This window comes from Grammomys surdaster, unplaced genomic scaffold (genome assembly GCF_004785775.1).
Source record: "Grammomys surdaster isolate TR1022 unplaced genomic scaffold, NIH_TR_1.0 213, whole genome shotgun sequence".
Taxonomy (NCBI): domain Eukaryota; kingdom Metazoa; phylum Chordata; class Mammalia; order Rodentia; family Muridae; genus Grammomys; species Grammomys surdaster.
The window spans coordinates 7,340,533-7,367,773 of record NW_021604658.1 but is presented as its reverse complement, the minus strand read 5'-3'; the positions used below and the strand labels follow the sequence as shown (position 1 = coordinate 7,367,773).

Sequence of the window (27,241 nt, the reverse complement as noted above, 5' to 3'; positions counted from 1 at the left end):
CAGTTACCCATATGGTGGGAAAACGAAGGTTGCTGATGCCAACTGCAAATCCAATTAAAACTTGGAAAGGTTATTCCATTATCACATTTGCAGCCATAATTAAATTTGCAATCTGAGAAAAGCTGCCAAGCTTGTCTCTCTGTTTTGGAAGGTGGGACATCTGTTAACATTAGTGTGGACACAGACATGGGGGAAAGTCACAAAAATTTGGCTTCAAAGTGAACAGTCAGAAGGAACTATATTTTGCTTTAAGGCTTTGGGGCAAAGCCCTCTTTAATATTTAATGTATCTCGGTTTCCTAAGCATCATTAATTATGTGATTTTGAATGTAAATTACTTTTACTTACGATTCTTCATTTCCAGAGTTAAAGAGTTTTAAGGATTAAAATTTACCTATCACTATAATTTTATCAAGAAAATTAATTTATTATCAGAAATAAAAAGTTTAAAGAAGGGCTCTAGGGCTTGGATAAAGCCTGAAGACATGAGAAGGGAGCCCCAGAAGAAGCCTGTTGGGGTAACAGCTTGCATCTATAATCCCAGAGTAATGGTAAGACAGAAGAAGACAGGCAAACCCCAAGCCACTGATTGGCCAGCTAGCCCAACATACAAAACAGCAAACAACTGGAGACTCTGTCTAAAATAGGTAGAAGGGAAAAATCAATCCCAAAGATGTCCTCTGACCTACACATATATATCATAGCAATCAAACACACATGAAAATGCATATGTGTGTGCATGTGCACACACACACACACACACACACACACACACCAAAATAAATAAAAGTAAGGAACCTTATAAAGTCTATGGATACCCAAGATAACTAAAAGTAAGGAATCTTATAAAGTCTATGGATACCCAAGATAACACTGGAATTAAACATCACCTGAGTCACCAGCCTATTCCAGAAGGCAAACTCCATGGATATGGAGTTACAGTTAACTAAAAGTATTAGCACATTAGGGTAATTGTTTTATGGACATCATTAAGTTTCTCACTCTTTTAAACGAGATAGCAACCTTATGACAGGTAGTTGCCTTGCCTTCTTTTCTGTGAAGAGACACCATGACCAAATCAATATATAAAGGAGAGCATTTAGTTGGGGGCTTGCTTTCAGTTTTAGTCTATGGTCACCATGTCTGGTATCACAGAGCAGACATGGCATTGGAGAAATAGCTGAGAGCTTGCATCTTATCCACAAGGGGGAAGCAAAGTGAGAGCAAAGCTGGGCCTGGCATGGTCTCAAAGGCCATTCCCAGTGACACAGTTCCTCCAACAAGACAATGCCTCTTAACCTGTCATAAACTGTCCACCAACTGAGAACCACACATTCAAATATATGAGCCTTTGGTGGCTATTCTTATTCAAATAACCATAGTAGCTTTATCTCTACTCTGCAGAAAAATAATTTGAAATTCCAAAATATAAAGTGATGACAAGTTGACATTCTCATAGCCAGTGAAGACTCTAACACCAAGACTCAGGTTTTCTAATCTTCTTTCACCTGCATTTACTTAATTTATAAGCCACATAAATACGTATCATTAGAGGCCAACTTTTTGAGTTATGATACTATAACAGTACACAAATAACCACATTCCTGGATAATACAGTCAAATCCTTGATTGAACAATATGAACCCCAAGTAGTGCTCTCAAAATAACATAGAGCAATTTTAAACTAGATTGTAAAGAGATCCAGAATACGCTGGACACTAACCATTAAAATATCAAGAAGGAAGATGAGGAAAAATAGCTAGGAAGTGCTTCCGGCTGAGAGGCCTCAGTTCTGGATCTTTGGTTGTCTTCTGGCCACAATCACTGTGGCATCACTTACAATGTGAGTGGAAGGGATGTGGCTGAAGTAGATTCTCCTAGGAATCCTTTTTCTGGCTTCAAAGTTCATAACCAACCAACAAGCTGGAATTCCCACCTCACATCTCCCTGATGTGTTCTAGCTGGATCTGAGTTTGAACTCCTCTAATTACATCCGAGTTTCCCACTTCCTAATGTTTTGACCACAGTAACTCAGTCCCTACAATGTCTTCCAGATCACAGTGAATCTTAAGTGACAGTAAGTCTTTGACAAGGGAGTGAACTAATTAGGCCTGTAGTTTGTTACAGGGCAAGAAGAAACAGAGAGAGATTGGGCCAGTAATTTATATAGAAAAGAAAGGAGATAGCTAGGCATGATCCATTACTCTGACGTGATCATTTAACTTTACATGAAAAGTAGCTTAAAAAGACAAATAGGAGGAATTTCCCTAAGAGGCTTAGATTGATATTTCTCTGCAAGTGTGGCATGTTGTAAGAGACTATCTATGAAGGACGTTTGTACACAGGACAATCTGATCCTCACTGAAACATTGAAATGAAATGGCACCATTCTCCCCATCTGATAGGTGAATGAAGAGATGTTAAGAGTTTTTGACAAAGTCAAGTACTTGGGAAAACTGTTAACATATTTGTAGCCACCAGAGTGCAGATTCAAAGCCCACGTTAATGGACCATATACAATATTTTCTTAGGTGGCTACTTCAGATGACTACCAAATGAAGCCACTAAACCCACGAAGCACTTCCTATTCAAGTTTATAATTATTATGACAGGTGTATTCAATTGCAGCACATGACAATCAGGTAAAATTTGCAAAGACAAATTTCTCTAACATGATATGAATTTGATGATATCTTTAAAGTCCAATCATTTGTAATCTGTATGTCCTTGCTCACTTTTCCCAGGAAACTCTCATGGGGCAGCAAAACAGTACTGTACTAGAAGTATCTCTATCTAGCCTCCAAGTACAATTCAAGCATCTTTTCTCACTCTTTCCTCTCCACATTACATGTAGGATGTCCTTGTGTTGTTGGACTGTAAGTTGTTGGCCATGTCTAGTTTATCTTTGGATCCTGGTCTGCTTCCAATCAGGGGTCATTATGAGATGCGAAGGAACAGATGGATAAAGAAGTGTGGGAATGCAATCCGGATACCATGCTGGGAAATGTGCATTTCACACAAGTCACTACACTGCTGTCTCAGCTGCTTGGCCATCAGTGTAGGTTGCTCAACAAAGTCTATGCTTCAACTATGTTTAAATTAAACACAGCCTGCTTTCTTGGGAAACAGAGAATCTCAAAATCAAGAGCAGAAAGGGGGCTTGGGAACCATCTGGTCGAACCTTGCCTATAGCATCTGTAAATAATCCAAGAGGTTATAATTATTTCATTTAAAGCTTGTTTTTAATCCCTTAAAATAGAAAAAAATGAGAGGGTCCCCAAGTCCCCCTCTGTAGGCTGATTTTCCTTCCAGAAGAATTCTGCTTCCTTGCCTGACTCTTAAGAACAGATTCCAAAAGTCACTGGCAACTACCACCTACATAAATGTGTCTCTGTTCCAACTCCATTTTCTTCTCCACCCTTCCAGGGCTGTGATCTCTTCCTTCCAAACACACACTGACGACTACAAAACAGAACGTCCATTTCACACTGTTCAAAATCCCATCTCACTCTTCAGTGTTAACGCGATCCAGTGCCCTGCAGCATCTCAGACTCTCATTCTTTTAAGGCATTGGCATAAACTACGTCTATTGGCTGTGGGTTTAATAAACTCTCTTGGGTGCTGATAACTTTCAGCCTGTCAATTTAAAAATATTTTCTTGAACACCATAGATCACTGTGGAGAGAAGAATACTTAGGAAGAGCAGCAGCAGTAAAGTACAGGAAAGCAAATGCCGAAAATAGATGGTTCAGGGGCTGATGCTGATGAAGACAGCTAACAGCCCAAGGGCAAATAAAATCACTCTGGAATGCAAATTGAGATAGCATTGTTGGGAAGAGGTCCTCCATATTCTGGTACCTATGAGATAGTGAAATTAACACACACTAGTAATTATTCAAGGCATCCTTAAAAATGCTTGGATTTCCATGGTGTTCAACTTCCTTAGACATAAAGAAAGAGAAACAGTTCTGTGAGTGGTCTTGATTCTTATTTATGTCTTTCCCTCTAATCTCAGAAAAACAAAACAAAACAAAAAATCCCCCAAAAAACAAGACCCAGGCATGAGTCCAAGCCTCCTGGATCCTTTCTCTCTTCAAACACAATCATGGACTCTAATTACATAGCATACTTTGCAGCCTGCCGCAGGATGCTTTGCCTTGCCTTTTAATTGTATCTATTTAAGTGTCTTGTCTCATCCAATGTGATTATAAACTACTGGAGGGTAGGAATAATGCCTTATATTTATCTTGTCTGATCCGTAACAGCTGTTGCCACAGTGAAAAGCACAACACAGGTGCTCAATACAAACTCTTTGGTATGAATAGATCAAGACACTTGGAGATTGAGAAAGTTTGATTCTATCTTTCCTTCTGGCCTGACCAGAAATGCTGTCTCAGAGATTTTGCCTCATGCATTATTAATTTTTACAGGTGCCACCTTTTCCTAAGAAGATATGGGGCACAGCCAGTCAGCCACAGTGCATTACTCCAATCAGCAACAATCGTAGTCTTATCATAATCAGAAACCATTGTGCAGCTAGGATGGAGCCCCTAAATGACAATCATCTCACCATTGTTCCATGGTGAATGGACCATCATACCATCAAAGCAGAAAAGTGGCCCCGAAGTGTTCTCTTAAGTAATCCTGCTGAAAGATTAGGCACCAGCAGGTAATTTGGCCTTATCCTTCTCTGGAAAATGTAGGAGACACTTGAAGTTGAATAAATCACTACGAACAATTGTAAGAACAAATCACCAAGGGCAATTTGATGAGGAAGATCATTTGATCATTTTATAGTCATGATTTTCCTATCAAACTCTGCGCTCTCTGATTCTCTGGCAGCCAATGATATTTCCCTTCCCCCACACAAAACAGTGTGTCTGAATCGGTTCAGGTGTGTGTTTCCTAGAGATGAGAAACACTGGCAATGCATTGCTCTTTCCTGGAAGATGAGGAATCAGAGGATGATAGAAGATACTTTCATAAAATGGAGCAAGGGCAAGTGAGATAGTATTTTCCAGTGTTCTTTTCATACTCTTGCTTTTCTAGCATGCTCATAGGCCTGGGTTAAATCCTAAGCACCACACAAACTGAAAATAATGGTCCACACCTGAATCCCCAGCACTGGGGAGGAGGAGGCAAGAGGGTGAATTCTTGGTGATAAGTCAGCTACATAGCAAATTTGAGGTCAGCTGGAATGCATGAGGCTTTGTCTAAATCAACAAACAAATAAACAAATACCTTAGCTGTCTGGAGAACTGCACTAAGTACTTACTAATCTACTTAAGTATCTATTGCATGCAAATGGCTTGCTGAAAAAAAAAATGTAGGCAACACAAAGATAGGACCTGTTCCTAGACTGAAACAATATAGTGTTGTAGACACACACCAAAGCACCATTAGGTGAAATATGTGAAAAGAATATCAGTGTTCTCTACCCCATAAGATGGTTTCTCACACCTGGCATTCCATAAAGATATGATTCACTGAGTTTTCCAATACTAAGAATCTGTATTGTTTGCAAAGCTCACATTACTCTTACAGTTACATTTTTAGAGAGCTTTAATTAGAGGAAATATAATTTATTTAGAGAAAAATATGTACACGTAAAATCATGGACTGATCAGTACAGGCCTAGAAAAGTATGGCCACTGACCAGGTATTAAGGAAGAACTAAAATTTAAATTATTAAAATATATAGGGAGCTGGGGATTTCCCAGACTAAGAGAGCAATCATGAAATCCAAAGTCCATAACAGTATATCTGGGAAGAAAGGAAATCAGTCAAGAAAGGAAGATTGGAGCCAGAATAAACAAGGTCATAATTAACAAGATAATGAGAAAGTTTACATTTTAATCACCAGGGACTAGAAAGCACCTGATAATTTTTTCAAAAGAAAAGTGGTAGCATGTAACTATTAATTTCTGAAGGATTACTAAACAAATAGAAGTGTATGAGATGGATTATATTTATGCAAAACTTAAAGCTTAACAATGTTGAAGACTAATCCAGTGGTGTAAGCAGAAATGTGTTGTAAACAGAGACATTTTGATGCAAAGTCCAGAGACTAGAAAGCTCACAGAAGTTGGTTCCTGGGTATACAAGGAGGCAAAGGAAAGAGGCAGTTAGCAGAAGTTGATCAAGGTAGAAAGTATAGAGGCTGGGTTACACAGATGATGATCTTCATGTTATGAGTTGAATCTAGCAATGTGTGAATGGAAACACCCTGGATAGTGCTGATGGTGAGAGGGAAGGAACAATAAATGAAGCCAGGCTTAAGAAGAGCAATTAAAACTTGGTGAGGTCATATCCAGTAGGTTCCATAGTGCTCAGCTTTAGTTTGCCATTTGTGGTCAAGAGAAGCATAAGTAGATATTTTAATGTAAAGATCACAGTATTTAAGAGAAACTAACTCAAAAACTTTAAGTTCTACTACATAAAGTTAAGTTAAAATACTTGCAACCTCTGGTCTAGTGCATGGATGGAAACCCATGAGAGTTTGAGAGTTAGGAGTATAGGTTTGGGTATCTTCATTATCAGGAAGACTAGGTAGGATAAATCAAGGAATTAAAGGGGTAACAAGTAACCACAAAATTGAATTGTAAGAAAAAGAGTGATCTGGATTTAACAGACTGGGGAATTAGGGGAAAAATAAATTTGAATCACAATTGGGAGATAGGTAAAAATCTCAAAAGTCAGCTTATTTCTGAATAATCACTGGATATCAGCTTAAAGCTTAGATCATAAGGCCACATTTCAGGGAAGCCCCCTTCTAGCAACCATAATACACAGTACATGACAGACCTCATGTGTTCATAAACCATAGAGAGAAGAAAAAGAAAAGAAAACTTCCCCACGATGCATACACACATGTACATACCGCTGTCCATGGCTCGGTGTGAGCTGCCTCCATGCACAGCATGGTAGAGGACTCTGGAGCCATGTGTAGTCTCAATAGAAGAGTACCAGGGGCACTGCCTTATGTTTTTATAGGCATGAAAGGAAGAAAAGTTCGTGTACTCAGTTTAGGCTGGTTTTCCTGGAAATTGTTTGCATCTAGTGAAGTCTTACATTCCAGTCTAGCTCATGGAAGTTAGCTATCTCTTTCACAATTTACTAATCCTCAGGAAAAGCCCACTTTGTTTCTCAAAATCTCTGGTTCCCTGTACAAAACAAGGAGAGTAGCATCTATACACAGAGCCATAGTGAGGCTCGAAATATTCTTTTTTTAAAGATTTATTTATTTTATTTATGAGTACACTGTAGTTGTCTTCAGACACACCAGAAGAGGGCATTGAATCTCATTACGGATGGTTGTGAGCCACCATGTGGTTGCTGGGATTTGAACTCAGGACCTCTGGAAGAGCAGTCAGTGCTCTTAACTGCTAAGCCATCTCTCCAGCCCCTCGAAATATTCTTAAACTAGAGAGCATTACAAGTCAGACAATAGGCCAGTGTGCTTTTCATTCTGTGACAGAGACTGTTGATCAGGGTCATAACTGACCTTAACCAAGGAAAGTACTGGTTAATGGGTCAAGAGGAAGTTAACAGCTGTACCCAAATCAGTGTTGTCAGATTAAGTTCTGTAACATCTGGTTAGCACACACCAAAAAGAAAAAAAAATGTGATAGCGGGGAAAAAAAAATATTACCACAAACAATAGACTACAGGTAGCTAAGCAATCTTTTTAACATAAGACTTTCCAGGACCTTTAGAATATGAACATGGGCTAGAATCAACTTAGAACGAATGCAGTGAGCAGTACCCTTCCAGAAGCAGAAAAGCTTGTGTCTCATGGATCATAACTTAAGACATGAACCCTTCAGAACAGAGGTAATAAAATGCTGCCTGAGACCATTACTGCAAAGTTCACCTCTAGATGATAAATAAGTCCAGAACCATTTATTCTTCAAGGTAAGGCATCATGATGGAAAGAAAGAACAATGAATGACCTGAGAGATTCAAAGACAGAAGGCTCACATTTCAGTCATTACTAACCTCTGACCTTTGCGATTCCATCATCATCTGAAGAATGTAGGGGGCAGACCAGAAAAAAAAAATCTCCCTATTCTCTCTCTCATATTACTCAAGTTTATAAATTACTCCCTTGGAGAGAGCATCATTCTAATATTTTAATATAAAAATGTTTTGTAAGATGTTTAACTGGTAATAATATGGTTCTTTTGCCCTTTTGAGTTTTTGCCCTCTTAACTAGTGTTATTAGTTAGTGAATTTCCTCTCACAATGCATCCAAGCACAATACTTAAATCATTTTTGATATATGAATTATTCTGCCATTTTCCACTGATGAGCCTCCTCTCTGAACAGGGCCCATCTTCCACTTTGCATGCTAAGAGTTTTCCAACTAAGAAAATGAGGTTTTATAAGGCTCTTCCCCACACAGATTGCCTGGGCAGGAAAAGGAGCATCACCCGTACAGAAATCTGTGTTTCCCTGTGCTGCACAGATAATGCCATCTGTGGCCTTTTTTGCTTTATTTCCTGCTAATATTGCAAAGAGAAACTTAAAATCTCGGAATGTGGATCAATTCTTATGGCAGTAATTGTAATGAGTATAGGAAACAGCGTGGTGTGAGCATTTGACACCTGAAGCTGCACTTGGTAAAAATCTAATCTATTTTTCATTAGTTTCCTCTCAGAAGATCCCAGGAGACCAGCCCAAAGCCCCGATCCTGCAATCAGATTAGGCCATCTGGCTCCTGCCACCTCTCAGTACTGTCCTCTGAATGACAGTCACATGTAGAAAGACACTTGAGTAGTGTTTTAAAAAAAATAAATAAAAATAAGAACTTATCCATTGTTTGTGGTATAAAATGCCATTCTGCCAAATGAAAAGGCATACAAAAAAAAAAAAAAAAATCACTGCTCCTGAAAAAAAAAATAGTAGAAGTCAATTTTAATTGGTGTTTAATTACAGGACCCAAAGTTTCCCAAATCATGCTCTGTGCTCTATTGTTTTACAAAACCAAGGTCTCCAGATGAGCTTGACTCAGAGGAAAATTGCAACAGTCGCTAAGAAACAGTCCTCTTTACTATTAGCTGAGCCTTGCCCAACACCCTTGAAAGGTGCCTGGTAAGTGCAATGGATTCTGAAAAAGAGGAAGAGATTCAAGCCTATGCATGGTTACTTGCTCCCCACATGGAAACCTGCATACAGGTTTAAGCACCTGTCCCAGAGCAATGACCAATCTATAAATGGTGAAGGAAGAGAAAAGATGACGTGCCCCATTAGTGGACTCTCTCAGTAGTTTAAAAGACCAGAAAGGGTTAAGCAGACAGAGCAATCTAATACAAGAGAAAGCAGTCCTGTTTTGAGTAATAAATGAATTCAGTAAGGTTACAGGACATAAAATCAATTTGTACAACCTTTTTAACCAGAATAACCTGACTGCTGGTGAGCCCTGTCCCCATTTTATATCTTGGACTAGGAGTCATGGGTCAGCAAACTGTAGCTCCCGGTTAAACCCAGCCTACTTTTCCATTTTATGGATAAAGATTTATGTGGAACACACCTAAGCCTATTTGTCTATGTCATCTATAGCTACTTCCTCTTCACAATGACAAAGTTAAATTGTTAGTTACCTGACTATACAGTCTGTTAAATCTAAAATATTTACTTCTTTGCCACTGCGAGACAAAACTTGCTCGAATCCTGTTCTAAGCAGCTAGATTTACAAGCCATCTATCCTGTGGGACAGGCAAAGAAACAAGCAGAGATACTGGACATTTTCCTCCTACTCGGTTACCTCACTTTCATCTCTGTCACCCACCAAACCAATGAAAAGCTCACCTTTTATCATTGGTCCCCTCATAGAGCCTTTGAGTATACAGATATGTATGGATCTTAGATAATTCATTTTGTCATATAATATTTAAAAAAGAACAGGTCTTGTTTTTAACCTGGTAAGCTATCCTTAAGTATATACAAAGACATTTGGCCCATTAAGACAGTAATTGGAGAATTCTATGTATATAGCACTAGAGAGAGGAAATCACCACTAATAGTGCAAATCTATATCTTAAAGCTTGTGCTATCTTAATAATAAAGTTTCAAATAAGAAGAGACCCAAAATTATGTTTCTGAAACTATCGTCAAGGCTTTGAAAGCAAACATATGCTGATAGGCTTGTATATATAAATGGTTAGAGAGAGTTATGGCTATGCAATGTGATTTTTTTCTTTCAGTTTCAAGTTCTTTATAATAAACACAGATTGCATTTATAATAGTCAAATAGCTTCCAAATACTGGCCAATGAAGACTCTTTAAGGACACAGATTGCAGTAAAACAAAGTATTGAGCAGAACACAGATTTAATACACATGTTAAGGATTTTCTACTAATTGCTAATTAATGATCAATATGCTGAAGTTTTATGAGACCTTGGAAAACTCAGTCCTAAAAGGGTTGTTTCTATCCCTTGCTCCAAGGCTCAGAAAACCCTGAAGAAGTGGAGGCAGAAAGACATCTAAGAGACAGAGGGGATGGAGAACAAACAAACAAGGCCCTCTAAACATAACAGGACCAACACACCAATAAATTCACAGAGACTGTGGCAACATGCACAGGGCCATCAAGATTCCCTGGCTGAGAGCAGAAGTGGATATAAGTTCCCATCCCTAACCCAGAAAGTATCTCCGAATGATAACTTTTCACAGATGAAAACAGTTTTCTCCAGTAGAGTCTCAATGGTATGCAAACCAATGGCTCTTTTTTTTTTTTCCTTTTTTAAATGTGCATTGGTGTTTTGCCTGCAAAAATCACTCTTCAGGGCAGGTTCTGTGCCCAGCAGCAGATGAACAGTAAAAGACAAACTCAATGGCAATATTTTGAAGTTCTTTGTCTCATAATGCTTTGTCAGAGCATTTGCTTGTTTGTTTGTTTACTTTTTAACATTACTGGTCCTTTGTGCCTGTATTGTGGTTTCCAATTTTGTGTTCTTATGGGATTTCTGTGTGGGGGAACATATATATCTCTGTGTCTTCTGCGTGTTTCTTGTCCGTTTCCTTTGGATATTTTTTCCCTCTGTTTGTTTTGTCCTATTTTGCTGTTTGTTTTTATTTTATCTTAGTTTATTCTATTATTATTAAAAATGTATTTTTAGATGCCTGTTTATATATATTCTAGTGATAGAAAGAAAAGGTGTTGATTTGTGAGGCTGGGAAATTGGGAAGGGCCCAGGAAGGACTAGGAAAGGGGAAACTGTTCAGAATATATTGTATGAAAAAAATCTATTTTCAATATTTTCCAACCATTTCTACCACACGGTTATCAACTTTTATTTTAGCAACAGGCTCCAGAGTTAAGAAAAAGTTGAAAATCACAATCCTTTAGAGTCCCCTACAAACTTCTCTGCACAAGTTTCGAAATTCTCCTCTTCTAGCCCTTCAGTGGCAAGGGATTCATTTGTTTCTAGCTTTCTTGGATCAATGCTGAAAAGAAGGTGTTTTGAGAGCCACCCCCAACCTCTTGTTTAAGTGAAGTATTTTGCTCTCCAGGCAATAAGGCTGGACTGGTACAGAATTTTAAAAGAAGCTTAAAATGTGCAAAAGGAGCTCATAAAATATTCTTCCTAGGACTGGAGAGATGGCTCAGAAGTTAAACTGACTACTGCACAAGCTTGAGGAGCAGGGTTCAGATACCCAGAAACCCAGGTAAATGTCAAGTGGGTGAGGTGACTTTTCTATAATTCTAGCCTTGGCAGGCTGAGACAGAGCTATCCAGAAAAAGCTGGATAGCAAAAGTAGCCTTACTGGGGAGGTCTGTATTTGATTAAGAGACACTGTCTCAATCAATAAGGTAAATGAGCAATCAAAAATGATTGCTGACATCAACTTCAAGTCTTCATATGCAAACACATGAATGTAAACTCCCACAAATGTGCTCACTGCTATAAAACAAGCAGAGAGAGAGAGAAAGGGGGGGAGGGGGAGGGGGAGGGGGAGGGAGAGGGAGAGGGAGAGGGAGAGGGAGAGGGAGAGGGAGAGGGAGACTCCATCACTTTCTGACCCTTAAATCTATTCACAAAGTAACAAATGAGCAAAGTACCAGTTCACTCTAAAAGTATTTTTTATTCTCTTTTAGAAATTGCCTTCGTGTAGACGACTACTTCAATCTGCTGACCTAGGCCTAAGCCTGTAGCTTCTATCCTCTACACAATCTGTCCTAGGCCTAGAATGTTTTCATCCTCTGAAACTTACTTCGGAAGAAACTCACCCTTTTTAGTTTTTTTCTGAGCTCCGGCTGGCTGATTCAACTCAGCTGTTCTGGCTGAAACACCTCTCCAAGCTGACTAATTCAAGCTGGCTTCTTTCTCTGGCTCTGACTTTTTGCTCTGTTTTGCCTCATACTAACTTTGGCAATCTATTCTAATCTTCTGGCCGCTCTCAATCTCTGACTCATTCTGTCTCACCTGTGGCTAGCTTGTTCTCTCTTCAACCTGTCTCTGTAAAACTCTCCCTGTAAAACTGCCTCCCTTCTCCTTACTGTCCCTTACGTAGCCTCCCTTTCTTCTCTCTCTTCTCATGAGAGTTGGATATATCCTCTTCTGTCAAATCTTTCTCTGATTCATCACTTTGTCTGCCACGCAATTAGATATCACTTTCAAACACGGGCGCTTCTTTCTCCAAACTAACTTTACCTTCATTGTTTGCTGCTAAAGGTATGTACTAAGGGTTTGTCTGTATTCCAGTCAGAGGGATTAAAGGTGTGTGCTGAGGGCTGAGACACACCATAACTAGAAACAGATTTTTTTTCCAGTAAATAGCACACTCTTAGGGTTCACAGTGTGATCAAATATTCTGCAAAAGTTCACCAGGCCTAGAAAACTGGACTGCTTTACCCCCTTTTTTGTGACCTCCCCCACCCAATCCCTTATGGTTTTGTTTGGTGGTTGGATGGTTAGTACATATCATTGCCATTTTCAGCTGAACTCCTTCACTTTTTGTTTTTGAATTCCCTTGTGATGAAAGAAACAGATATATAAGAAGAAAATTCCCAATAAGAGTAGTGTTCTGCTGGGCAGGTTTATTTTGTGGAACCATGGAGAAGAATCTACTCAGTGAAAATTAATTGTAAAAGTACAGGACTTTTCTACACACGCCCTTGCTCTGAAACAATGACACAGAGATTTGGCATATGTATTAAGAAGCTTCTGGCACTAAGCGAGGCAGATTCTGAGCTATTCTAAGCCAACTCTGATGCCCTGAACTACTTCCCAGCCACCTCTGAGCCACATGGAATCACCTGCCATCTTAGCCTCACTCTGACACTTTCTTTATTTATGCCCTCAAGGAGACTTCCTATGGCCCACTTCAGACCCTCTCTCTGGATCTCTGGGACCAGAAGTCTTGTCTTATTCTCCTTACTGACCAATCAGAAGATGCTGGAGAATATTGTTTTACAAAATACTGAGTCAGGAAATGTTCATAATAATGATAATACCAAAGTTTGGACTGCAAGCAGATCTCCAGGTACAGAAAACAGCATTTAAATACACTGTGCACAAAAACATCCCCCAACAACTAATAGAAGTGATGAAGTACTAATAACAACTAATGATAGAAGCTTAGAGTACTCAAAGGTATTTTTTTTGTTAATGAAACTTAACAAGAGAGAGCAAGTGATCAATGTGATCAGTTGTCTGCTCCTTACTGGCAGGTCCAGGCAAGAGGAGAGAGGTCCCGCTCCCGCCAGGCCTCTTCTCCAGGGCTGAGCAGGATGGTGAGTGCTGACAGCTCAAAAGAAACACACGGTCAGGAGTCTTGTCGAAGCAGGAACTCAAATCTCTTGCATCAGCCTCTTGCTTATATAAACTTGGAGCACAGGGAGGGGGATTTTTGGTGGGGTGAGATGACGTAGGAGGAGGGGAAGGGTGACAGAGGGTATGGGGTGATTGACAGGGCTAATGGCAAAGCTCTATATTAACACTGGCAGGGCAGAGGCAGGGCCAAACAGGTCTTGCTGAGTCACCAGGGGTATGAAAGTGACTGAAACAGGTCTCAAAACTCGAGCCAGGCTTAAGCTCTCCCACAAGGCCTTAGAAACTCGAGCCAGGCTCTGGTTTGTCCACAAGGCCCAAACCAGGGCCAAAATGGGGCCCAAGAATCAATTATAGTCAAATCACTTGATATTTAATTGTTACCAAGTCTTAGTAATGAATGCATTCTCACTTCTATGTATATTTGAAAGTTTTCAAAGTAAAATAGTAGAATGAAATAAAGAGCTTAGTAAGAAAAGAGCAAGTAATAATTAGTAACACTGAAAATGGAAAATAATCTATCATTTAAGATAATTATAATGCATGAAATTAATAAATGGCTAAAAAGTTATTAAAATCATGTTTGAGTGAGTGTTTACATAGGTATTTTATTAATATTTTTATACTTCTTGGTATATTTTAACAAAGTATTTTAAATGATTATTATATTGAGAAAGGAGAAGATTCAGAGTATCCTAAATTTTAAGAAAATTATGCATATATTACCTTTGCAGATAGACTAGAAAGGAAGACACTGAGATTTCAATATCTGAAATGAAGTTGGGTGCCAACGGTTCATGTAGAAAACTGTTTACTGGATTTCTAACTATAATTATTAGAATATATATTTCTCTAATTACTAGCATAGGACAAATAGTAGCATTGATTAATAAGTGGTGATATTTCTGCATCTCGGTCCTATACAATTAGTACAAATGTTTTGGGCAATTAGTAAAAAGTAGTAGTATAAAAATGTTAAATATAAATGCCTGGTTGTCATTAGTTTAAAAGTAATGAATACTGTAAGGCTTTCAATACACTTAACTGAACTTCTTTTTAAAATTAAACTTGTGTATAGTGATTTTTCTATCAGTAATTCAGTGAAGTGCCTATTTAGTTCAACATGAATTTTTAACTTCTTTTTCATTGTGATACCAGGAAATTTAGATATTATTCCTTGACTTCCAATTCATTTTATTTTTGATGAGCTGTCATATTTTCTCATGTTTGTCATTTATATTTCTTTACTTCATCATATGATTTGGATATGCTTATGATTCATACTTTGTTTTTTTCTTATCATTCTGTACAAGCCTTTGTCTTTTGGAAATAATGATTTAAAAAAGAAACGCTATGAGTGGTTTTGAGGAACTTGATGTCCACTCCCAGACTCTTGGAAAGGCTTTGTGTGATGTGAAAAGAAATGGGAAGATTCCTAAAGTTTGTGTTCCCCCAAATAATAATGTATGTTTTATTCTAAGGGGCCTCAAGTCTCTCAAGAGTTAGGTGCATCTTCTCTCACTGAGGCCAGACCAGACAGTCCTCTGCTGTATATGTGTCAGGGGCCTCATATCAGCTAGTATATGCTGCTTGGTTGGTGACTCAGTGTCTGAGAGATTTGGGGGTTCAGGTTAGTTGAGACTGCTGGTCTTCCTATGGGGTTGCCCTCTTCCTCAGCATCTTCAAGCTTTTCGCTGAATTCAACCAGAGGGGTACCCGACTTCAGTCCATTGGTTGGGTGTAAGTATCTGCATCTGTCTGAGTCAGCTGCTTGTTGGGCCTGTCAGAGGGCAGCCATGCTAGGCTCCTGTCTATAAGCACTCCATAGCATCAGTAACAGTGTCAGCCCTTGGAGCCTCCCCTTGAGATGAATCCCAATTTGAGCCTGTCACTGGACCTCCTTTCCCTCAGGATCTTTTTCGTTTTTGTCTCTGCAGTTCTTTTAGACAGAAACAACTCTGGTTCAGTTTTTGACTGAGGGATGGCAACCCTATCCCTCCACTTGATGCCCTGTCTTTCTACTGGAGGTGGATTCTGTAAGTTCCCTCTCCCCGCTATAGGGCATTTCATCTAAGGTCCCTCTCTTTGAGTCCTGAGAGTCTGTCATCTCCCAGGTTTCTGGTACATTCTAGAGGGTTACCCTACCTCCTACCTCCCCAGGTTGCCTGTTTCCATTCATTCTGCTGGTCCTCAGGGCTTCATTCCTGTTCTTCCCTCAATACCTAATCATGTTCCCCTTTTCCTCTCCCTGCCCCTTCTCCCACCCAGGTCCCTCCCTCCCTTTGCTCCCTAGGATTGCTTTCTTCTCCCTCCCAAGTGGGATTAAAGCATCTTCACTTGGGCCCCTCGGCTTGTTAACCATCTTGAGTTCTGTGGATTGTTTCCTGGGTATTCTGATTTTGGCTAATATCCACTGATTAGTAAGTACATATAACCCCTAATACTATCAATGATACTCAATTATGCTAACAGACAGAAGCTTAGCATGAGTGACCTCTGAGAGGCTCCACCTAGGAGTTGATTAAGACAGGTATAGAGACTCTCAGTCAAACATTGGATGAAGGCTGGGCCCTTTTTTATGGAAGAGTTGGGGAAAGGATTGAGGACCTTGAAAAGGATAGGAACTCCACAGGAAGACCAATTGTCAACTAACCTGGACCCTTGGAGAATCTCGGAGACTGAACCACCAACCAAAGAGCATACATGGACTGGACCTAGGCCCCATGCACATATGTAGCAGATGTGTAGCTTGGTTTTCATGTGGGTCCCAAACAACTGGAGCAAGGGCTATCCTTAAAGCTATTGCCTGTCTGTGGAATCCATTCCCCTAACTAGCCTGTCTTGTCTGGCCTCGGTGGGAGAAGCACCTAGCCCTGCAGATACTTGATATACTAGGTTGATAGGGATACCAAGGGGGTGGGGGGGGGCCTCCACTCTCTCAGAGGAGAGGCAAGGGACTGTGGGAGGGGGACTGGGAGAAGTAGACAGTGATCAGGATGTAATGTGAATTTTTAAAAAGCAAGCAGATAAATAAAAGGCCAAAATTTCTCTGAATCTGTTTCTGCCCCTACAAATTTGAAAATCTTAAATGTACTCTATAAATATGGTCTTTATCTCAAAAATGTTTTTCTTATTGTTTTTACTAGATTTTACTAGGAAATAGGATGGCATAGCTAATCTGTAGGAGAATTAGAACGTGAACTCAGAATACCCTAATCAGGAGCCTGAAGTCCTAAACACTACACGATCCTGCTTCCTGTATATTTTCTGAATACTAGGGATTGAACAGTGCAATATATTTTCTTTATTCCCTTGAAATGGGTAGTAACCATAAGATGGATTCAAGTGTTTCTTCACAGATAGGAGATCTGTGCATTGGGAAAAAAAAGCAATCTGTCCAAGTCAAAATATCAATAAAGAAAGTAACGTGTATATAAAAGAACTTTTAAAAATGCAAGGACATACTAAAAAAATTAAAATCACAGCCTTCAAGTTCAACAGCAATGAGCTCAACTAAAAGATTTTATATTGCCTGCATGTATCCCACAAAATGTATCCCAAAACAAAGTTCAGGAATGTAATAAATTACAGCTCCTTAAGGTTTGTGTATTTCATTACATTAAAATCAAGTGAGCATTTTGATTTATGATTCAAGATGAAAATGTATTTGCATACTAAGTCTTTACATGTCTGAAGGTGTCTTGGTCATCTAGCTAATTTATTGATCATTCTGTCTACCTCTGCTTTCTGTGTACTCATCGGAGGCTTTGAAAATCCTAACAGCTTTACAAAGAAGAGTTTGCCAGTTGAGCATCTCAGAAACTCTCAACTTTCTTTGTACTGTGACCTTCTATATGGAGTTGGCAAAACTGAATGCAGCCTGGGGTGCCTGCTGTGACATGAATTCTGGCCTTCACAGCACATTTTTCCTTTTGGAAGGCATTAGACTAGAGTGGGGAAACTTTTTATGGAAGGGAACTGTGTGTTTGCTGTTTCGACCCCTGCTGACAGCAGAGCAACATTAAGTTCCCCCATTCAGCTTGCTAATTCAGGGGAGGTATCATAGCAACATTACTCAGTTCCCAGGGACAAGAGTAGCAATTGGGCAGTATAGATTTATTAGAGATAGAAGACATAAAAGCTGTAGAACACACCACTCAATTCTTGTCTCATAATTCTTGTAAATTTTTAGTCATTATGTCTTCCTGCTTATAAATTTGGTTTTAACAGAAGAGGCCATGAACAAGTGCCTGACTGACTCTTATCACCATGAAAGGCCATTTCCTCTGTCCACGTGTAAATAAAGGCGAGTCAGTCTCTTTTCTCATAAAGTGGGCTCTTTCTCCTATTCCTTTCTCCTAAAATTATAGATATTTTCCAAAACATTATTTTTAAGATGGCCTTTGCTCTTACACTTATGAAAACTACACACAGTGCTGGGCAGTTGAGTATTTTCTGAGGCGTCAAATAAATATTTTAGAGAAGGTGGGTCATTCCACAGAAGTCCACAGACAGGCAGTGTTTGGAATTGCTGGCACATGGCAGCTGCTTGGATGTCATTCCCACTCATGAGTGTGTGGTGCTGGGAGTGGGTGCAGCCTACATGGCCTAAGACAGGGCTCTCACCCTCCTTTCACCCACCTCGGGGTCCCTTGACATTGCCCATCGTCGACAGCCTAAAGCCTTCGACCATCGATGTGACTCGTCTCACATCAATGTTATGGGGTTGTGAACTTGTCTAAGACCCCCCATAATTAGACATCCAAATTCAAAACTCACATAGTTGGGATTGATCATAAGACGCCTTCTCTAACTAAACAGAGAAGGGGGAGATGCCAGAAGCAGAAGCCAGGACCCTCGCCCTTACCCTCACCCCCTACCTTTCCCTACCTGCACAATGTCCCCTGAAGCTTGGCAACTGCAAGATCCTGCTTGGCAACTGCAGATAGACTCAAAGCAGTGTACCATATCTTCTGAAGAATAGCAGGGAGACCATAACTCAAGCAGTGTACCATATCTTCTGAAGAATAGCAGGTAGATCATAATTCAAGGCAGTGTACTGTATAGACCATGACATGTTTCAAGGCAGAGGCCAAGAAGATTCTGTACTTTTCCACCACCTGGCCCCTCTTACCCTCTCCCCTTGTAAAACATGCTATAAAAAAGCATCTCATGTTCAAAAAAAATAAAAGAAAAAGAAAAAAAGACATAGAAGGGGGAAATAATGAAGAGAAATAGAAATAGAGATTTACAGTTAAAAAAAAAAAGTGTCACCATCCTGTGAAAACAGGATTTTGGTGGCTGAGGGGTAACACCCTTGCTGTCTACACTCATGGGTTCTATGAGTAATTCTCTTCAGACCTATTTCTACCATATTGAAGTGATACCAGATATAAGAGTCTTGTACTGACTGTTGTTGACATTATTGGAGTGTCTTCTGCTGTATCTCAAGCTATGTCTACAGCCTTTGGTATGGATATCTACAATATATGTTTGTTCTATTTCTTACAGTTTTTGTAATAATCACCTGCCAGCCCAGACTTTATTATCCCCCTTCCATCTTATTTACACTGTCTTTACGGGACAAGTCTTCTTCTCTTTCCACTCTCTTCTAGACAGTAAGTCTTTCTGTTCTAGTAACCACATCCTAACATCTTTCTTGTCTTCCAATTGAGTTATTGCTTCCGATGCACAAACATCCTCCACATTACATTTCTCTAACCTTGCTCCCTAATGTTAATCTTTACTTATTTGGTTATTCAAATGAAATCCATCCTTTAAAAATAAGGATTGCCATTCCACAGTCAAAACTCTGACCCATAATTGTTCCTGTTTGAAAGAACTACGGGGATGGAAATGGAGAGGAGCCTGAGGAAAAGAAGGCCCGGCAATAGATAGGCCCAAAGTGGGATCCAGCTCAACGGGAGGTCCCAAAGCCTGACACTATTACTGAGGCTGTGGAGCACTCTCAAAAAGGGACCTATCATGACTGCCCTCCAGAAGACCCAACAAGCAGAGGAAAGAGTCAGATGAAGATATTTATACCCAACCCATGGACAGAAGATGCTGACACCTCTGGTTGAATCAGGGAAAGGCTGGAAAAAGCTGAGGAGGAGGGCAACCCTGTAGGAGGACCAGAAGTCTCAATTAATCTGGACCCCCGAGATCCTTCAGACACTGGACCACCAAAAAGGAAGCACGTACCAGCTGATATGAGGCCCCCAACACATATACAGCAGAGGACTGCTGGGTCTATGTTCAATCAGAGAAGATGCACCTAACTATCAAGAGACTGGAGGCTCCAGGGAGTTTAGAGGTCAGGTGGGGTGGGGTGTGGGGGGCCGGAACAGCCTTGTGGAGACAGGGTGGGAGTTGGATGTATGGGATGTGGAACAGTCGGAGGGTGGAGAGGGGTGGGGAGGTAATAAAATCTGGAGTGTTAAAAAATAAAGAAAGAAAAAAGAAAGAAATGAGACCCCATGGGGGTGGGAAATAAGCTCAGGCAGTCATGCCTAACCTCTCACATACACAGTGATTGCTATGAAGGGAATAGCATAACTACACCTTCATTTGCTTTTATCTACTTTATAATACTACAGAATGTTAGAGGGGATCTTCAAGACAGGTGGTCTATCCAGAAAAAAAAAGAATACAAGGGGAAATCAGTACCAAAGAAGATAAAACAAGCAAGTAATATCAATAATTGCAGCGGATTAGGTAGATTAAATTCATAAGTTGAAAGACAGGAGATCATCAAATTGCAAAGTTTAGAATGTTTCTAAAGATTTTAGATAGAAAGATAATAAAACACTTAAAATTACACTGTATAGAAGAATCGGTATCACACAAATAAACCTTGAAGGGAAAACCTTTATAAGTAACAGTTGATAAGCTTTTCCATCTCCCTCAGTGATGCAGATACAGGCCAGATGAGATCAGATTAAAAGTAGATAAAGGTGAATATTTTAGGAGGCAGTTCTCAGGTGAGTTCATCAGTCTCACAGGGGAAGGTCAGTGAAGTTACAGATCCAGGCTAAAGCAAAGCAACTTATGGGTCTAGGCCAGGAGCGATGACGTGTCAGCTAGGACCTGTGACTGTGTCCATACATGGTCAAAACCTGAGCCCCTAGGTAGGCATTCTTGGGTGGGTTGCCGGAAACAAGGAGATGAGGAGTGACATGTTAGCCCAGAGTTTTCTCCAAGCAGTCAGGAGAGGTTTTTCAAGGCTGATGGGTTTGGGGGAAGAAGGCCAGATGGGGTTTCCCAGCTTGTGCAGGGGATGAACAGAGGTTACAGCCTAAAATCCTGAACCCTTTGGGTATCTGGACGCTGATACAGATCTGGCTACTTCCTGATGAAGAGGGAGAGCACAGAGTGGGAGAATTGGAAGTAGGTGGGTTGTGCTCAGTGGACGTATGGGTGCAGATGCATCCTCATGAATCCATTCCTGGAGGACGAGAAGAAGGCAGAGTGGTAGGAGAAAAATAATAGATTAATACCATCGGTCCTAGGAACCGGGCGAGCCCCGTGAAGAATGAAAGCTGTCAGGAAGAATGGAATGGAGATGTATCCTGGTTGTATTTGTAGAGTTCCTCAGACAAGTTGTAGAGTGATACAATGATACACGTTGTAGTTGGAGAGTTGGTACGTCTCCACCAAGCCAGACTCATTACTAGTAACTGTACCTTTTCCCAGGAACATGTAGGTGTCACCCTTATCAGTCCTGGGGAGGTCAAGGGCCCTCTAGTTTTATAGGGCCACTGAAGCTTGTAAGAATAGTTTTAAGGTAACAAAAAGAGATAAAATTTATATATGTTAGTATAACCATCTTTAAAAAAAAATATTCAAGCTCTGAACTTTGACATCTCAATCCAACAGTAGCGTAGTGAGGAGGAAAATCTGAAGCATTTTTCCCTCCTTTCCTATACTGTAAATCACTTTCCTATGGTCATGTAAGTTTCTCACATCCTCTAACCTTTATAACTTGTATCTATCAACCATATAACATCTTCCTGGACCTTAAACATTGTCTTGCATCCTCAAACTGGTTTTTAGGTCTTCAAGTGTTTTCTTAGAATCTTTCATATCCTTAGATCTTATATAAATTCTAAACTTTACATTTGCCCTATCCAACTATTTACCGTAAAACATAGGTGGTTGATCATTGGGAGTAGTCATTGTAAAGTAAGTTCTTTTGGATCAAGGAATGGTAAATGTTGCTTCATTTACTAATCTAGTCTACAAACTCCTCAGAGACCTGAGAAGGATATATTTTACCTGAGTAAGCAAGAAGTATAATCCAAATGGCCTAAATATCAATTAAAATTAAAAAGATTTACCTATTACCTAGATGGCCACCCCCACCAAGTTCCTGTGATGTCAAAGGCTCCACAGGCAGAAGCAGTCTTTGGCCATTAGGCCTAGAAGATGAAGAAACTTTTTCTCTGGAGGAAGAACATGGAAGAGGTAACCTTGTCTTAAACAATGCTAGGCTCTGGCAGCAGGTGAAGCATTAGGGCTGTTTTCCCCCCCTCAGTGGTTACTGAAACACAATCCAGGTGCAGTTGTTGTGTCCATATCTTCTTGGAGACCTTGGCAGGGGTTTTGGGGGAACTCACTGTTAGGATTTGGGAATCTCTGTCTGTCATGGTAAGTTTAAACATCTTAAATGCTGTATTCAGCAAGTCTCTGAAGTATATGAGGACCATCTATCTATCTATCTATCTATCTATCATCTATCTATCTATCATCTATCTATCTATCTATCTATCTATCATCTATCAATCTAATATCCAAATAGAAATGTTGCTTGTTTTTAGCTAATTTTTTTTGTTTAATTAATTTGTCCTCCTTCCCTGAATCCCACCTGCACAGAGAAAACTTCCCCACCTGTTTGTAGACAACTCTGAGCTAAAATGTCATCAGCCCTTGTCTCTACATTTCTGCAGCCCACCCAAGAGTGTTAGCCCAGGGCTCAGTTTTTGACCATGTATGAAGGCTAAGTAAAGCTTATTTGGTCATTAATTATGACTATAAGTATAATTATGAACATATATATTCCATATATATATATATATATATATATATATATATATATATATATATATTCATATATATGTTCACATATATAACATATATGTGTTCATATAATATATATTTCATATATATTTCATATATGTATGATTATTTATGAGGTAAATGATAATTAATTTGTATGTTTTCATTATTTTTAACAGTTTATAATAAGTTTGTATGATTTAAGCAGCAGGCAGTGTCAGGACAGGAAACGGTTAATAAGTTAGGAAAATGTCAAAGACCTTGACAGAGGGAGCTGTTATCACGAGGTCATAAGTTGTGTTAACAAAGAATGGAGAATTTCATTTTAGAAAGGGAGGAGGAGCACCGTGTTGTGATGTAAGGAGGAGGCTTTTTAAAGCCATGTGAGGAGGAGGTGAGACTGTTGGAGTGGTACGGCTGGAACAAGTTTTAGGACCCACAGCGATGGAACGGAGGAAGGTCTGTGGGGATGGTCACCGTAGCCCTTGATGGGCCTAAGGGAAAAAGGTCGCTGTGGCCCAGGCATAGGATTGAGGATTAAGGAAGCAGTAGTCCCTGGAGAGACAGGAGTGACCAGTTATTAAGGAGTGTTGAAGAGATTGATGTGCTCAACGCATGAGCAATAAGGACTCCCGGCCAGCCCAGGCTGGACTGTGCGGAGTTCCTGGGGCTGCATGGGAATGAGCGTGGCCTTGCCTGATGAGTGAGGAGAAAGGGGGCCTACCAGGAGAAAGGGGGCTGCTGGAGCTTTACCTGAACTCAGGCAAACTGAAAGGAAAGGGGGTGGCTTGTAAGAGCCAGAGCCGTGTGGAGGACATAGCAGCCTGAAGAATTAGACTCTGGAATTTGGAATCAAATTTGCAGACAAATGATCCGTACATACCTTAGGAGGATTAGGTTAGCAGCCTGGTTGGGAATAGCCATGGGAGCTGGAACAGGTTGGTCTTTTGCAGTGAAAAGGGGGCAGAAATAGTCGGGGGTCTGTCAAAGTAGGAGGCTCAGGTTCCTTGGAGGCAAAGGGGTTTGCTGGCATGACCATCCTTGCTTGTAAGACCTGAACCATAGAATATTGTCTACGGAGGGAGGGATAAGACTGCTGTTCCTGAAAAATCCTGGACTGACTGGCGTTCAGACCATTTGCCCACCTATCAGCAGAAATTTTTAAATCATGAGGATGATTTAACATCAAGAGCGCTCTCTGGCGGCCAATTAATAAAGCCAGGACCTAGAACAAAGGCGTTTGGGGTTTAAAGTCTGGGACAGTCCCAATTTGGATAAATTTTGTAGCAGGTACCCTAGGAGAGACTGAGAGTCAGGTTTAGACTCCCCTTGCTCATCTCCCATCCTTTTACAGACATCCGAGAACTATGACTCAGCGCCCCAAGTAATAGCCTGGGGTCAAACAGTGCGGGAGGGGTTGTCTGGGGACAGGGGGTGAGGTGAGGAAACCATGGAAAGATCATCTCTGAATCCAAAGGCATGTCTTTGTTCCAGAATGGACAAGCTTGCCCTGGCATGGCTGAAGCTTGACAGGGGATCCCGGGGGTCCTGGATCTGGTACCTCTTGGACTGTGGCTGGAAAATGGTGATTTACCCTGAGTCAAAAGTTGATCATATCAGGTGAAGAGGAAGGTAGAAGGAGAGGAGTGATCCCCAAGTGACCAGGGGCCTGGCCCAGGGAGTTAGGGGTTCAATCCCACCCCCGGATTTTGGCACCAACCTGATAGGCTTTTTGTTTTCTTCAGTGTCACAGGTATAGGCCAGATTAGACCAGATTAAAAGTAGATAAAGGCAGGTTTATTAGGAGGCAGCTCTCAGCAGGCTTCCAGCCTAACTACACTCATTGAAACTGATGAAATGTGCTACCCCTAGAGGCCTTGCTGGTCTGGCTGTGGGGTCATGTGTGCATCAGTTTGTAGCAGAGAGGAGAGAGGCTATTTTTAAGCTCAGTAGCTCAGTATTCTGACCTATGAACAACTGGATGACTAGTATCCTAACATTTCCTGAAAGACACGTTAGACTGAACGGACCACTTGTTCAGCACCAGGGAGCCCAGACAGGAAGGTAGTCTGAGACAACAACTAGTATGGTGCTGGCACTATGCCCCCAGGAAAGGGAGCAAGCTGGATACAAGAAGAACACGACCTGGGATCACAGTCCCAGGTGGGAATGAGCCCGAAATAAATGACCCTTGTATGGGGCTACTCAAGCAGGCCAGGTGAAAAACAATCTTTAAACTGATGTCATGGGACCCAGACAGGGAGCCAGCCTGCAATGACCACCAGTCTGGTGTTGCATAGGCCTGAGGTAGGGAGATAGACCATGTCCAAGATGATCATTGTCTGGTACCATAATATACAAGGGAGACATAGCCCTCCTGAGACCAAACACTCAGAGACCCCGGGTACCACTAAGAGGAACAAGTAAGTGATGGAGAAATGGAAGAGAAAGAGAAACAGAAGAATGTAATCTCAGTGTAGAGAGGCAGAACTAAAGACTCAAAGGTAGTGAGGAACAGCCTGACGTGAGAATCTGGGTGATCTCACCTGGGGTCATGGTGGGGTATTGGCCTGTGCCGCCACTGGGGACCACATCTGGGTGTGTGGCCCTGCAGCAGCAGGAGTCTCTTACTACCAAAGGCCAGGTGAACATTTCTGCTCTGGACTGCCATCCAGGGACATGGTGATGACTGAGGGCTGTGCAGAACTAGCTCCACCCCTTACCTGGGCATCATGTGAGAGTTGTCCCCAGGGGCATGAGAGTGGGAGAGCTTACCCCACCTGTCGCCAACCATAACACTTGGGAAAGATGACCTCACAGACTGCAGGAGTTGTAGGTGAGCTGACCAGAGGGTACTAGCCTGGGAGAACTGGCCCTACCACTCATTTCCCATGCAGTGGTATGGACAAGGGAGAGATACCATCCTCTGCTTCATCCCTCACCACCTGCAGTAGGTAGGAGACCTGTCCCTGTAGTCATGAGAACAGGAGACTTGTCCCTGACCCTCAGCAGCTGCAGCACTCAGAAGAGCAGCTCCTTCACCTCCCCACTGGGTTCAGTAGAAGTTACCCAGGTAGCTGGGGTGAGGGCAAGCCGGACAGAGGGCATGAGCATGGAAGAGCTTGTCCCCACCACTTGTATGCCATTCAGTGACATGGGTGAGGGAGAGATGCCACCCCTTGCCCCTTGCCACCCATGGCAGGCAGGAGAGATGGCCCCAAGGTCATCAGTACAGGAAGGCTGTCCCTGTCCCTCAGTGCTGCAGCAATCAGGAGGGCTAGCCCTGAATGTAGGGCTTTCAAATGAGCCCACCCCAAAGATGTGGGGTCCTGAGAGCTCACTAGCTCAGATACCTCTCAGGCCCATATCCAGGGCTTTGAACTCACCAACCACAGCATTTATTCCATCCATGAACTACTGGAATTCATGGAGAGGCCAGTCCTACAGATCCAAAACTACAGGATCTCCGTGACACAGGGCAACAACAGAATATTCAAGAGGAGTCCCAGTGAGGACCCAATAATGATAGAGTAGCAGAAGCCAGAGGCCTTGAACCAGACCAATGACTCATTGCAATGAACATTTGCAAGCAAAGAAGTGTGTACAAAAGAGTATACTGTGGGACATACTGTAACACGTTGCAGCTTCCATAATGAGAGTTTTTCCTTGGTTGGAAGGAGGTTACAAGGGTGGAGGGTGGGCATGAGGAGAGGGAGAGATGAGTGGAATTGGGGTACATGATGTGAAATTCACAAACAACCAATAAGTTTTTTTGAATAAACAAATATTGTATGTTGTTCTTGGTTACATAAAATGTATTTGCCAAACCCTCAAAAATTAATTAATTAATTAGTTAATTAATTTCTACTCATCTAGATGATATAAAAATTTTAAAGTTTTATCACACTAATAGAACCCTTGCTTAGGAGATTAGATTCCCCTCCCACCACCCCTGTGTGTGTTTCTGTGTATGTGTACGTGTATGTTTGTGTGTGTGTGTATGCATGTGTGTGTGTGTGTGTGTGTGTGTGTGTATGCATATGTGCATGTGTAGCTGCTGCTGCTGTTCTAAGTCAGAGCCATCAACCTCGAGGGCTCTGGCTCAAGGAATGGAGTGATCCCTTGCTTAACTTGTAACACAATGACTTGTTGGTAAAGGAGTTGGTAAAGACAGAAGGAGAGGCTATCTGGAGGAAGAAAGTGGCTGGTGTAGTGTAACTTTGGAAGTGTCTTGACCTGCTTGCTTCCTGAGTGCTCCCCATTCACCAAGATGTGAACTCCTCGATGTAAACTACCTGTTCAACTATATTTTCCCTGCAACAACAGACTGAACCTTCAGAAACATGAGCCAAAGTAAGTGTTCTGTCTTTACATACGGTCACAGCTACGCAAATGTACCAAACACATT

General features: G+C 41.1%; 1 pseudogene; it reads left to right on the top strand.

Moving 5' to 3' along the window:
• Nucleotides 1-24,694: 24,694 nt before the first annotated feature.
• LOC114625222 lies at nt 24,695-24,834 on the top strand (annotated as a pseudogene).
• The last annotated feature ends 2,407 nt before the right edge of the window (nt 24,835-27,241 follow it).